Source organism: Bubalus kerabau, chromosome 13, assembly GCF_029407905.1.
Source record: "Bubalus kerabau isolate K-KA32 ecotype Philippines breed swamp buffalo chromosome 13, PCC_UOA_SB_1v2, whole genome shotgun sequence".
In the NCBI taxonomy this organism is placed as follows: domain Eukaryota; kingdom Metazoa; phylum Chordata; class Mammalia; order Artiodactyla; family Bovidae; genus Bubalus; species Bubalus kerabau.
Window position 1 is genome coordinate 33,910,132 of NC_073636.1, and position 14,644 is coordinate 33,924,775.

At 43.3% G+C, this 14,644-nt stretch overlaps 1 long non-coding RNA gene across 1 annotated transcript; it reads left to right on the plus strand.

Annotated features, from left to right (window-relative positions):
• The first annotated feature begins 1,039 nt into the window (after positions 1-1,039).
• LOC129625508 (uncharacterized) lies at positions 1,040-13,559 on the plus strand. The gene is made up of 3 exons (XR_008701483.1): positions 1,040-1,275; positions 8,684-8,746; positions 12,947-13,559. It is a non-coding gene; the product is annotated as an uncharacterized LOC129625508 (long non-coding RNA).
• Positions 13,560-14,644: the final 1,085 nt, after the last annotated feature.

Here is a 14,644-nt window from a genome sequence, read left to right on the forward strand (position 1 = left end):
ATACATAGAGGAACCTACAACATGTCTCTTTAGTGAAAAAGAAATAAGAATAGTCAGATGGGTATCATCCTCTCATTGGTCTTATAAAAGTCAACTACTCCAATATTGCATCCATATAGAGTTGAAAATGGGTAGAAAATAAGATTTTATTAAGTTTCCTGGTCTCTCAACTCTAGCCGTCTGCACTCACGATCCTCTTTTATAGAAAGCATGCCTAGTTTGAGACCGAGGTGTTTTAATTAGTGAGTTCAGCGTGTTTGTTACAGTCCCTGAGGTGGGGCATTGTTTCTCTTTTTGTTTTTAAACGGTATTCCAGTATAACTAATACAATCATGTTACCTGCAACTTCAGTTTGAAACCGAAAAAGAAGAAAAAGGCAAAGGGGCTGCAAAACAAGATCAGCAGCCTTACAATGATGGTGATGAGAATCTGTTGAAAATTCACAAGCCTGGAGCCCAGGCACTGCAAAGTCAGCCCTAGGCCTTGGCAGAGAACGGGACGTCCAGAATGCTAATAAGACCTTCTGTAGCTACGGAAGGCAGGGAGTTCTCCTGAAGAATCTCAATTAGGCTTCTCAACTGAAATTTTGTGGACCAGGGGTGGCTGTAAGTGATTTCAGCTGGATTGAGCTTTTACAGATGAGCCGTATGTGACTGTGGCACTTAAATGAACTCTTTCATTTCCTTCATTGCTTCCCTTCTGCAGGAAAAAACAAAAAAAACAAAATGCAAAAAGCACTTTCATGATACTCATATAAACAGAGCACGTCGAGAACAAGGTAACTGTTTAATGCACCACCACAATATGAATCCAGAAAAGTTTCATTTCTTAATGTTTCTCGTCAACCTGCCCTTCCCTTCATTTTACTTCCTCTCCCAGTGTTTTCAGAAGAACAGCCCTTGGTAAAGATTTTAACCGGGAGCCAGATCCTCTAGGTAGTTTTTTCTTGTTTTGTTTGCTTGTTTTTGCTTTTAATATTAAAAAAAATTATTAATTTGGCTCTGCGGGGGTCTTAGTTACTGGATGTGGGAACTTTTAATTGAGGCATGTGGAATCTTGGTTCCCTAGCCAGGGATTGAATCCATGCTCCTTGCAGTGAACGTATGGATCTCAACCTCTGGACCAGGGAATTCGCTAGGTAGTTCTAATTGTTGTGGCTCACAGCGCAAGTAGCAGTGAAACCTGCAAGTTGCTGTGAACCCTGTGATGTCATGAAATCTGTACTGACATCAGAATGAGATGTGACACTGTGGAAACTATCAACAAGGCCTGTGCGTAAGTAGAAGTTAGAACAGCTGTCAGGTCAGGGTCATGACTAGTGGAGACTCAGCCTGGTACTCAGGGCCTCCTCCTGGACATTGAGAGATTGTTTATATATTTGGTCAAGAGAAATGGGTATCTTAACACTTAAGTAAAACTGAGTCTCATCGATGGATCAAGCAGGACAGACCCTACTGGGACCTCACATTCACAGTCTTAGGTTATGGAGGCCCAGAATGTGTGTGCATGCCTACAGCCGAATGGCTGGGCAGTCACTCAGAAGGATGAGCCTAAGGGAAGAAGCATCTTAATTAGTTATGTTATTTCTATTTAAACTTTGTGATGCATTTAAGTAAAGTATATTCTGGCGTGTTCACATATTGTTTGATGATGAAACAGCTTGTCTACCTGTTGTGGGTATCTGTTTTCAAGCTAAGTTCATTTTTATTTATGGGACATATTGAAACTTCTTTTTTATGTGTTACGTGCATTCTGGTGACTATGCACGCGGCTTGTCTCAGCAGTTGCTGTTTGCCTTGGACTGTCAGATGATTGGCTGCTCACACAGGCTGTATTGGGGCTTCCTGAGGCTCTTGTGTCCACGGTGTCCAGATTTCCTGGAGCAGGTAGACTTGAAGAGGAATCAAGGGCCTCTGTGGAAGCCAGCACAACTGTGTGGTCCTCCCTTTATAGAGGGGGGGGGTCCCAGGATTTTTAGTTCTATGAGTTTCCCTGAATTCAACACTTAAGTTGGAAACCAGATCAGATGTGTCATTCCTGACACCTGGCTGCACCTTATGACACCCTCTTATTATGGCTCCGCCTCCTGACCTGTTATGTTAGCCAAATTGATTCTGAGCATGGCCAGTACCAACAGCTGAACCTTCTTACCCGTCTAACCACTCTTGGAAGCAGCTGGAGCATATTCAGTTGGCATCAGTAGTTCCACAAAGCCAGCCAGCGTCAGATGATATGAAATCATTTTTTCAGATAACAGGCAGCTCTGAAACATCTCCCACTGCATAGGAGGTTGGGAAGACACTTTAATATAAACAGTCTTATAAGATCCCATTTATTCATTCAACAAATTCATTGACTTTGTTTAATAAATATGAATATGTTTTGTTAACACAGAGCTTTAACCTTTGGGGATATGATGGTGAATGAAACAGAGTCCCTGCTTTTGTGTTTATGTTTTTGAGATTGGTATTATGACAACTGGTGTATATTTAGTTCTGACGTAAAACCCTTAGTAGGTGAACTGAAATGGTCAGTCTCAGTAGTTTTATTATAAATTATGAATACGCCTTCCGGTCAGCTGCTAGTGTTTTGGTCGGGCTAGTTTGCTGAGATTGAGCTGAGATTTATTGCTGTGTGATTGGGTAGCTTGAGTTGAGAATGACATATATAATTTGAGTACTTGTTGAGTTGAAGTTAGGCAAATTTGTCAGATAAATACAGGAAATATTGATGGCTTTGATGAAGCATCGTTTCAGTGGATGAGGCCTGGGTATAAACAGCAGATGGATCATCATGGTGGGAAGCAGTAAAATGTGGAGTGGAACATTAGCTAAAGTTTCAGGAAAATCGTGGATTTAACAACGTTGTTAGCAGTCACATAAGTAATCCACATCATACCTCCTGTGTGAAGACACATGAAAAGGATTCTGGGAACGTGCTGGTTACAGCATAGTTTTTCAGTTCTCACATTAAAACAACAACATAATGACAACAGCAAAACTAGGAAACATACCCTCACAGCCCCCAAAAGACAAGCGACTGGATAAAGCTCCACCCGCTCCAAGATCTGCAAGGATACGGTGTCTGTGAGAGGAGCAGGAAAGACCATAGGGTAGCATCTGACAGACCCGAGGACAGGAGGACCGCAGTGTAACCACCAGGACTGGAGGGGCTGAGTCACTCTCCGCTAGGAATTCTCAAAACTAACTTGTCAGAGGTCCCTTCCAGGGCAAGGCCTCTAATTGAAGAAGGGTTGCTGGGAGTGGAATCAAAATTGGGCAGGATAGGGACAGTGGATCAAGAAGATTGTCTAGGTCAGGGTGGGCAGGGGAGATGGAGCCAAGAAGTCCCAGAAATCAAACTGCCATGCTTTTTTTTTTTTTCCTTTAGTGAATAACTTTATTACCTAGGGTCAAAGGTGAGGTACTGGCTCAGCACTCTCCAGAACATGGGTTGGTGGACGGGGTCTGCAGCTTTTTCCTCTTGATTCAGCCTCTGTGAGCTTGACTGTGGAGGAGGGAGACAGGACCAGCCTGAGCTCAGCGGCTGCTGGTGTTGAATTGCAGGTAACATTGGGCTGTACGTTGATTGGTGTAGATTACTGAATTCAGATAGTTCTGCTGAGCTTTTTGCACCTCACCCAACCATTGGTTGAAGGAGCCTAGCCCCCTCCAAAATTCAGCACACAGCTCCCTCCCCTGCTCTTCCATAATGTTTAACACAATTCAGAAACAACACCAGAATGAATCTGATAAGGTAATGAACCTTTCTTGAATCCCTAGTCCAAAAGTTCAGGAAGATTACTTTTACATTGAGCAAAATAATAGCATCAAAGCCAAATCTCATATGAAATTGTGAGGAAAAAAAGAATTAATATAGTAGCATCCCTATGCAAATGGAAGCATTCCAGAAACATATGCCCATAAAGAAAACTGTAATCTTTTATTTCAAAATGAACTCAAGGTTTTTAAGGAATAGTATAAGACATGAAAGTAAACATCAAATCAGAATTACAGAAACTAAGATGACAGAACTCAGGACAGAATTTAAAATGTTTCAGAACTGTAAATAGAAACATAAGTGCAGATAAATAAAACATAATGCCTTAAAAGATGTGAAAAAAAATTTTAAAGTGACAATGGAGATAGATAAAAAAGTCAAATACAGAATCAATAGGAGTTCATACGGAAATCAAGGGCAAGTAAAAGACATTAAAAATATTTCAGGAGTACTTTCCTTAAGTTAGAAAAGAAATTAGAGCATACCAAATAACATTAATATAGCTAACATAAAACTAATGTCAGTATAACTAATTATCTAAGATAGCCATCAATAAGACATTCTAATGGAATTAATGGATTGTACTGGATTGTAAGGAAAAGCAAACCTATGGGGCATCTATTTGAAATGACACGTGACTTGTAAAGGAAATTATTAGATTATCAGAATTTTCAACAGTAACACATTATACCAGATGCAAATGGAAGCAATGTATTTAAGATTCTCAAGGAAAGAGTCAGTCAAGGGATTTTTCTATCCAACTTTGAAGTAGAAAAGGCGTACATTGTCATCTGCCTTTAAGAATTCAAGACCCTTCTCATGATCCCATCGTTTAGGACCGATTACAGAAGTTTAGATTACAGTTTCAGGCTACCAAAAAGTCTCGGAAACATCAGCATAAGCACTGGTTGTTGTGTATTAAACATTTAACTGCTCATAGAAATAAGACTCAGTGAGGGCCAACAGGAGGGTATATAGTCCTTAATGACTACATACACCCTGCGAGTGAAAATGTAATGCCACTGCTACAGAGAATGAGGAGGAAGTATGCCAAAGCTGTTAATGTTTTCATGTTGGTGAAGTAATCAACTTTTGTAGTAACATTTGATCTCTTGTCCTCAGTTCCTAAAAATTCTTCACAGCCATAAACATGGAATGGTGTTTCTTCCCCTCCTTTAGTCTTTTGTCTCTAGTAGTTTTCAATATTTCACTTCTCTTACTATAGCTATTAGCTGTATATTCTTTTACTATTCTTTCATGATTACCACAATCTGTTATAGATGAAGGGCTAATCTCCCTAATATTTAAAGATCTGTTAGAAAGTAAGAAGGAAAAGACCAATAATCCAGGAGAAAAATGAATAAAGGAGTAAAGAGCAACCATGAAGTGATGTGTTTCATGTAAGAATCAATGGATGCTCAACTAGCAAGTGGAGGGTGAATGAGAAATGACACGTATTCCTCCCTCTTGTTTCATTCGTCCCCACACTGCAGGTGCTGTGTTTTCTGTACACTGAAGCCCTTGCTACAGCTTTATTATTATTATTCCTCCCTCCCTCCCTTCTCATATCAGCCCTCAGCATATCTGTGGTAAACAGCTAGGATGGACCTTATTAAGTCTTAGAAACTGCCTTTTCCCTCTTTTGGCATTGACGCTCTTGAAATTATCTTTCTACTTCTAAGAAGACATTATCTTGAAACTTTTCTTGGATTCTCAGCTGCTTTGTTTGGTAGCTGGTCATAAGGGCCACAAATGGTAAAATTAGGAACATTGATAACTTACATTTGAAGAGCAAGGAATCTACACTTGTTTTCAAAGTTGTATTCCATCCCATTGGTTTTTCAAAACAGAGCATTGGGAAGAATAATTTCCCCTTATGACAGGAATGTTTGTGTGTGAAGCTCATCTCAAACCAACAATTTCTGAAAACTCAATTTCTGGAAAGTCTGATAGGCAGGGGGAACCTGCCATCATTTTGGATGAGTTTATACCTGGGCTTAGGGCACTAGAGTAAGTGTGACATTTATTTATGTCACATATTGATGTAAGGTTTTTAACAACTTTGTCCTCTGTTGCTTTGGGATGTGATAACCTGCACAGAACTGTCAACTCATTTAAAAATGACGACATTCTGCATGACATTCAAAAGGGAAAGAGAAAAGCAGCTCTCATTTAGTGGGTATGGCAGTTATTTGTGTGGAGAATGTCCTGTTTCCCTTCATTTCACCTAAACAGAGTGATAAATCGGCATGGTTTTCCAGCTGTCACCGCGGTCATCAATAAAAGGCACACGGACTCTTTCTCCAAGTAGCTGAGTCTGCTTGAAATTGTAATAGTAACTATTTTATTAGCCAAACTGCTAAAAGTTTTTCTCTTAGAGAACGAATATATTTTACTGAGAATAATTGTGCTGCCAGGTAATGGAAAATAAACATTAAACACTGATACTATCAGCCTCTTGACTTGTCTAATTTTCCTAGTTCATAATGCATTGTGGCTAGACTGATGAAATCAAACAGTTAATGGTAAATTACCTGTCAGCTTGATTTGTCTACTCTGTTCATTATCTTTGGTGAGAATACGGATGAGACGAGTGTCTGTGTGTGTGGTGTTTGAATTTCCTTGAACTTGGAGTAGGGGTTGGAAATGTCTCTTTCCAGAAAGTAAACTTAGTGTGTGTATATTTAGAATAGCTACCCACTCCCAACCTGGTTAGACATTCAAAACATAAGCATCGAGCTCTTAGTATTTTGACTTTTTTGGGGGTATTTTTTGTTTAGAGTAATTAATCTTAGGGTCCTAGAAAATAAGAGTGGAACCTCTTCTGGTTGTCACTTCAAAAAATTTGTTTTTCAGTTTTATTTTTTTCTGGTTGTCAATTTTTTTCAATTAATATTTATTTTTGGTTGCACTGGGTCTTCATTGTTGCGTGTGGGCTTTCTCTATTTGTGATGAGCCGGGGCTATTCTTCATTGTGGTGCAACTTATATGCAAAGAACATCATGCAAAATGCCAGGCTGGATAAAGCACAAGCTGGAATCAAGATTGCCGGGAGAAATATCAGTAACCTCAGATATGCAGATGACACCACCATTATGGCAGAAAGCAAAGGGGAGCTAAAGAACCTCTTGATGAAAGTAAAAGAGGAGAGTGAAAAAGCTGGCTTAAAACTCAACATTCAAAAAACGAAGATCATGGCATCCAATCCCCTCACTTCAGGTCAAATAGATGGGGAAACAGTGGAAACAGTGACAGACCTTCTTGGACTCCAAAATCACTTGGACAGTGACTGCAGCCATGAAATTAAAAGACACTTGCTCCTTGGAAGAAAAACTATGACAAACCTAGACAGCATGTTAAAAAGCAGAGACATCACTTTGCCAACAAAGGTCTGTACAGTCAAAGCTGTGGGTTTTCCAGTAGTCATGTATGGATGTGAGAGTTGCACCATAAAGCTGAGCACCGAAGAATTGTTTTGAACTGTGGTATTGGAGAAGACTCTTAAGAGTCCCTTGGACTGCAAAGAAATCAAATCAGTCAGTCTTAAAGGAAATCAACCCTGAATATTCATTGGAAGGACTGGTACTGAAGCTGAAACTCCAATACTTTGGCCACCTGATGCAAAGAGCTGACTCATTGGAAAAGACCCTGATGCTGGGAAAGATTGAGGGCAGGAGAAGGGGATGACAGAGGATGAGATAGTTGGATAGCATCACCAACTCAATGGACCTGAGTTTGAGCAAGCTCTAGGAGATGGTGAAGGACAGGGAAGCCTGGCATGCTGCAGTCCATGGGGTGGCAGAGAGTCTGACACGACTGAGTGACTGAACAACGGCAAAGGGCTTCTTTATTGCAGTGGTTTCTCTTGATGATGGGCTTAAGTAGTTGTGGCACACAGGCTCAGTGGTTGCAGCTCACAGGCCCTTGAGCACCGGTTCACAAGTTGTGGTACATGGGTTTAGTTGCTCCAAGGCATGTGGGATCTTCCTGGACCAGGGATTGAACCTGTGTCTCCTGCATTGGCAGGTGGATCTTCATCCACTGAGCCACCAGGGAAGCCCCTGGCTGTCACTTAAGGACATACCTGCACACACCACCAGACGGTGCACTGAACAAAGAGGGTTTTTCTGCTCCTTCTGTGACTGACATTGAAAACAACTTGCCATAAACACAGGAAGGCCTTCCAAAGAGCAGAATGGAAACTGTACATCTATTCCAAAGTGGACTAAGTGCAGTTCTATTCAAACACTTAGGAAACAGTACTTTTGGATCTGGAGACAGTGGCAAAAATTTAAAGCTGGATTTTGTCTTAGGTTGTAAGATCACTTTTAAAAAAACCGTTTGTAAATTGAAAGACAGCTTCCTTTAGTGTCAACCTCTCACTGCGTAATCTTATAGACACTTGAGGGCTGTTTGAACCTCACACCAGGGAGTGGAGGGCAGGGTAGGAACATGAACTGAAGCAGATCTTGGTGACATGAGGCGAGTGGCCCCTTCACTGGAGTCAGGGAGATGCTGGCACAGTGGCGGAATTGGGATGCTCTGCAGAACTGGGTTTCCCCAGCAGATCCGGGTCCTTGCTCAGCTGCCCTTATACTAGGGAATGCGGTGCTCTGCATTCCAAACTTCTAGTGAGTTTGGGAAGGACGTGGAAAGCAGAGACCCTCTACATTCCCTCCTGGATTCTAGACAGCCAGCAGCTGGTTGGTTCCAGGGCAGTGCTGGGTGAGATACACCCTGGGAAGATCTGGAGTCTTGGGCTCAGGAGAATATGGGCACTGCAGCAGAGAGACCTGAGTTCCAGTCTCGTATTTCTCAACTGAAGTTGAAGCAAATTTTTTGAACTTTTAAGGACTTTAATTTCTTCAAACGTTAAATTCAGACAATTATACCTTCTTTTCAGTTCTAGGACAAGGATTAAATGAGAGAATGTCTTGGAAGCAACTCGCGTAGTACCTGGTTTACAGTAAGTACCTAATCATTTGTGTGTGTGTGTGTGTGTGTGTGTGTGTGTGTGTGTGTATGTGCGTGTGTATGTGCATGCTAAGTCACTTCAGTTGTGTCCGACTCTGCAACTCTATGGACTATAACCTGCCAGGCTCCTCTGTCCATGGGATTCTCCAGGCAAGAATACTGGAGGGGGTTGCCATGCTCTCCTCCAGGGGATCTATCTATCTATCTATATATTTGGTCACACCTCATGGCATACAGGATCTTAGTTCCCCTACCAGCTATGGAACCCGTGTCCCCTGCAGTGGAAGCATAGAGTCCTCACCACTGGACTGTCAGGGAAGTACCATATATTGATTTTATTTGGTCCTTTTAAGAGCCCTGGGAATTGTGATGTTTAACAGACCTCCTTGCAGTTTCAGATGGCACTTTTAAAATAAAATTCTCTCCTAATGACAGCTTGAGCCCAGCCACTCGATGGGAGAAGCAGCAGAATCTGTAGGATCTTATTTGCAATTGACATTCTCTATTGTAATTTTGTTCTTGGTTATTTTTCAATTTTCTTTTTGTTTCACTGGAAAGGAAAGATGCTACTCAGTTTTAAATGTTAAAAGGGTACAAGTTGCTTTGTTACAAAGACTATATTTCAGCAAGATCAGTGGCTGACAAAGGGCACAGAACAAGAGGCAAAATTGAGACAAACCCCAAGTCTAAGCTGTTCGTTCAAAAACAATTTCGAGTCCTTCCAATGTATGAGATGCTGGGATTATGATGAATATTACCAGATATGTTTTCTGCTGTCCGGGTGTTTATTGTCTAGTAAAGGATAGAGATATTATTCAGGTCATCCCACTAATAAATGTATAATTCAAAACCGGCGATTTAAGTGCTCTGAAAGCCAGGAACCAGGTTTATAAAAGGGTAATTACAGAAGGGCCTGGGTTAGATTTGGGGTCAGAGAAAGCTTCCCTGAGGAAATGCCTCTGGGGCTGAGGTCAAAAGGATGAGAAAGGTTACCTGGTCGCACAAAGAATGTCCAGCCCATGGGGCCTGAGGAAGGAGAGCAGAGGTGGGGGGCTCCCAGGAAATGGCAAGAAGGCAGAGCTGTAGACAGAAGAGGGACAGGGGGCAGGGGGTGGAGGGGGTGATGGGGAGGGGGTCACAGTAGTGAGAGTGGCTGCCAGCATCTGTTTACCTGTGCTGAGGGGCCGGTGGGTGCTTCTGGGACCACCTGGCACCAAGGCTTGGCTTGAGTTTCCCTGGGAATCTAGGCTGCAAGTCCAGTGGCCAGGCTGGGGTGTGCGCTTGCCTTGCCTTGTCAGCTGCCAAGGCCGTTGTCACATGTGCTGCTGTGCTGTGTATGCTTCTGGGCAGAGAGGAAGTGTAGCCCCAAGGGCAGGCATCCCTGCAGGCAGGGGCTCCTGTTGGGCGCCTGTCGCCGTGGTGGTTGTCGGGGCAGGCCTTTGTTCCTGTTTCTTTGCCCAAAGAGGCTGTTAAAGCTAAAACCCATCAGTCTGCCCATTTTAGCGACCATTGAGCAACTGAGATGCTCAAATGTTCTGTTACCTCTTTTGCTGGTCAGCTTCATGGTATTTCTATTGTCTCCAGGATTTAATTGTTTCTCCAGTGGACAATGTGATCTGGAAATCTGGCGTGCTCCTACAAGAATCAGAAGTTCACCCAACACTCTTGCTTGCCGCTTCTCCCAGCCTGTGGAGGCCTGAAGCAAACCTGGGAGTGAAGTGGGTTTTCTGCTGAGGAATTAAGTAGCTGAAGAATTGTTTTTAACTGTAGTAAAATATACATACATGAAATGGATGATTTTAAGTATATAATTCAGTGGCACTAAGTATATTCATTCGGAGAAGGCAATGGCACCCCATTCCAGTACTTTTGCCTAGAAAATCCCATGGACGGAGGAGCCTGGTAGGCTGCAGTTCATGGGGTCGCTAGAGTCGGACATGACTGAGCAACTTCACTTTCACTTTTCACTTTCATGCAATGGAGAAGGAAATGGCAACCCACTCCAGTGTTCTTGCCCGGAGAATCCCAGGGACGGGAAGCCTGGTGGGCTGCCGTCTATGGGGTCACACAGAGTCGGACATGACTGAAGCGACTCAGCAGCAGCAAGTATATTCATTCAGAAAACTAAGATCATGGCATCCGGTCCCATCACTTCATGGCAAATAGATGGGGAAACAGTGGCTGACTTTATATTTTTGGGGGGCTCCAAAATCACTGCAGATGGTGATTGCAGCCATGAAGTTAAAAGACGCTTACTCCTTGGAAGGAAAGTTATGACCAACCTTGACAGCATGTTAAAAAGCAGAGACATTACTTTGTCAACAAAGGTCCGTCTAGTCAAGGTTATGGTTTTTCCAGAAGTCATGTATGGATGTGAGAGTTGGACCATAAAGAAAGCTGAGTGCTGAAGAATTGATGCTTTTGAACTGTGGTGTTGGAGAAGACTCTTGAGAGTCCCTTGGACTGCAAGGACATCCAACCAGTCCATTGTAAAGGAGATCAGTCCTGGGTGTTCTTTGGAAGGACTGATGTTGAAGCTGAAACTCCAATACTTTGGCCACCTGATGCGAAGAACTGGCTCATTTGAAAAGACCCTGATGCAGGGAAAGATTGAGGGCAGGAGGAGAAGGGGACAACAGAGGATGAGATGGTTGAATGGCATCACCGATTCAATGGACTTGAGTTTGGGTGAACTCTGGGAGTTAGTGATGGACAGGGAGGCCTGATGTGCTGCGGTTGGGGTCGCAAAGAGTCGGACACAACCGAGCGACTGAACTGAAGTATATTCACAAGGTTGTGCAACCATCACCACTATTCACTTCCAGAAGTTTTTCATCATCCCGAATAGAAACTCTGTCCCCACGAAACACTGACTCCCTATTCCCCCTTCCCCAGTCCCTAGTAACCCCTCATCTCCTTCCTGCCTACATGAATGTCATTGCTCTCGGCTCTGCATGTGAATGGAATCATACGACATTTGTCCTTTTGTGAATGGCTTATTTCATTTAGCATAACATCCTCAAGATTCATCCGTGCTGTGGGATGTGTCAGAATTTACTTCCTTTTTACAGCGGAATAATATTCCATTGGATATACACCATCTGTTGTTTATTCACTCACCCATTGATGGACGCTTGGATTGTGTCCTCCTTTTGGCTGTTGTGAATAATGCTGCTGTGAACATGAGGGCACAGGTATCTGTTTGAGTCCTTGCCTTCAATTCTTTTGGGCACATGCCTGGGAGTGGAATTCCTGGGTCATAAAGTAATTCTATGTTAACTTTTTGAGGAACTGATTAAAAAATTGAAGTATAGTTGATTTACAATACTGTGTTAATTCCAGGTGTACAGAATGATCTGGTTACACACACATATATTTAATATATGTCTGTATCTATAGTCCTTTAAACAATTCTTACATTAAATAGTAATACAAGATACTGAATATAGTTCCTTGTGCTATACAGTAGGCGCTTATTAGTTATCTGTTTTTTGTACCGGAGAAGGCAATGGCACCCCACTCCAGTACTCTTGCCTGGAAAATCCCATGGATGGAGGAGCCTGTTAGGCTGCAATCCATGGGGTCGCTATGAGTCCGACACGACTGAGCGACTTCACTTTCACTTTTCACTTTCATGCATTGGAGAAGGAAATGGCAACCCACTCCAGTGTTCTTGCCTGGAGAATCCCAGGGACGGGGGAGCCTGGTGGGCTGCCGTCTATGGGGTCGCACAGAGTTGGACACGACTGAAGCAACTTAGCATAGCATAGCATAGTGTGCATGTTAACCCCAAGCTCCCAATTTATCATTCCCTTCTCCTCTTTGGTAACCATAAGTGTGTTTTCTATATCTGTGAGTCTGTCTCTGTTTTATAAATAAGTTCAGTTGTACTATTCTTTTAGATTTCCACATGTGAATGATATCATGTGATATTTGTGTTTCTCGGTCTGACTTACTTTACTTAGTATGATAATCTCTAGGTCCATACATGATGCTGCAAATGGCATTATTTCATTCTTTTTTGTGGCTGAGTAGTATTCCATTGTTTATATGTACCACATCTTCTTTATTCATTCATTTGCTGATGGCTATTTTTGTTGTTTCCAGGTCTTTTTTGTTTATTGTAAATCGAATCATGTATTTCTTTTTTTCTTTTTCTTTTGGCTGCACTGTGTGGCTTGTGGGATCTTAGGTCCCTGACTATGGATTGAACCCAGCCCTGGCAGTGAAGGCACGGAGTCCTAGCCACTGAAGCGCCAGAGAATTCGGATCATGTATTTCTTGAAGTCAGTTTTTGTGACATGAACTTGATGCCCTAGGCCTCTCCCGGCACAAGTCCTCAAATCTGATCCTTTCTACGACAGTGTCCTGCCTGTGTGCTCCTGTAACCCCTACCCTGGCACTGTGACCACACAGACAAGACTTGGGTGCATCTCCTGGGGGTTCTGGCAGGGCAAGGTCTGTGTCTACTAGATACGGGTTCTGGCAAGCTGAATCAGTTCTCTTTGACGGTTGTTTCCCTTTCAGTGACTGTGGCCTTGGAACATGGCTTCTGAGGACTGTTTCCCCATTAATTAGAGCTCGCCTGGGCCAGCCCTCTGGGCTCAATGCTGTTCCAGGCTCCTGGGAGCACAAGGGCTTGTGCCATCTCTCTAGAGGCCAGATCTCTTAAAACATGGACCAGTTTTTTCTTTATTCCCATTAGGAGATTTCGCCATTTAGAAAACTATGCTAAAATACACGTAACATACAATCTACCATTTTGACCCTTTGTATTAAATAAATGTCAGTTCAATGGTTTTAGCACACTCACAGTGTTGTGCAACTTTCCCATCCATTTTAGAAAGATCCGTATTTGTGTTTAAAAGAGGTTTTGCCTTTCTAAAAGCAAAGGGTTTTGCCTGAGGGAGGTGGGTGCTCCCCAGCATGTGTGGTTCTCCTGAATTCGCACAGAGTTACAATCAAGTCCACACGGCCAGGCTGGCCCTGGGCTGGTGAAGAGACCACGTGGACCAAGAACGGGGCCTCTGCCCGCCTCCTATCACCCCATCCTGCCTCTCCTTCTCTTCCACCCCCCTTTGTTTGCACAGTATTGGAAGTCGATGTTCACCCTCTCCCAAGGCTTCAGCATCTTTGAGAGGCTACATGAACAGTGCTGCTCTGTGAACAGCAGTGATTAATTCCGGCCTTTGCCTGCAGGAGGTGATGGGGGTGGGGGGTGGGGACAACACTAAAGAGCTGGAGCAGGAGGCTTTCTTATTTTTACCAATCACTATTTAAAGCTAGAAACCTGTTAGCTTTTTTTTCAGCGTCACTGTTTCCGAGCACAAGTGCCATTTCAGAAATCAAGCAGCCACAGAGCGCAGCCTTGTTGCCTCAGGCCACTGAGGAGCCTGGGTCCTGCCCTCAGCTTCACCCTTAACCTTGGGCATGTCTGTGATATCTCTGCAGCTCAGGTCTCCTCATCCACAAAGTGCAGGAGGTGGGCTCCATGCCTGCTGGGATCTCTCTCCCCGCTCGGAGGTGCTAGGACCATCTTCCTTCCTGCCTTCAGCGGGAGTCTCTGCCCGCTCGTAGACTCAGAATAAGAGGAGCTAGAAGGATCAGAAGGAACTAACTCTGCACCAACTTTGCAGAAGAGATCATTGTGGTTCTCGAGGAGAGCACCTTGGAGCTATAGAGGCAGGAGCGGAAGCAAATCCTCCCAAGGGGACCAGCATCTCCTCAGCGACTACAGGACTGTCTGTTCTGGACTGGGCAGCACTGACCCATGTTGGCCACCCTAGGGGTTCTGTTCCCGAACCAAACATAAGTTCACTTGCCCTCAGAGCAGCAAAGTCAACTTACTGACACCGGGCTGCAGTGGAGGAAGTTACAGTATTTATTGCAG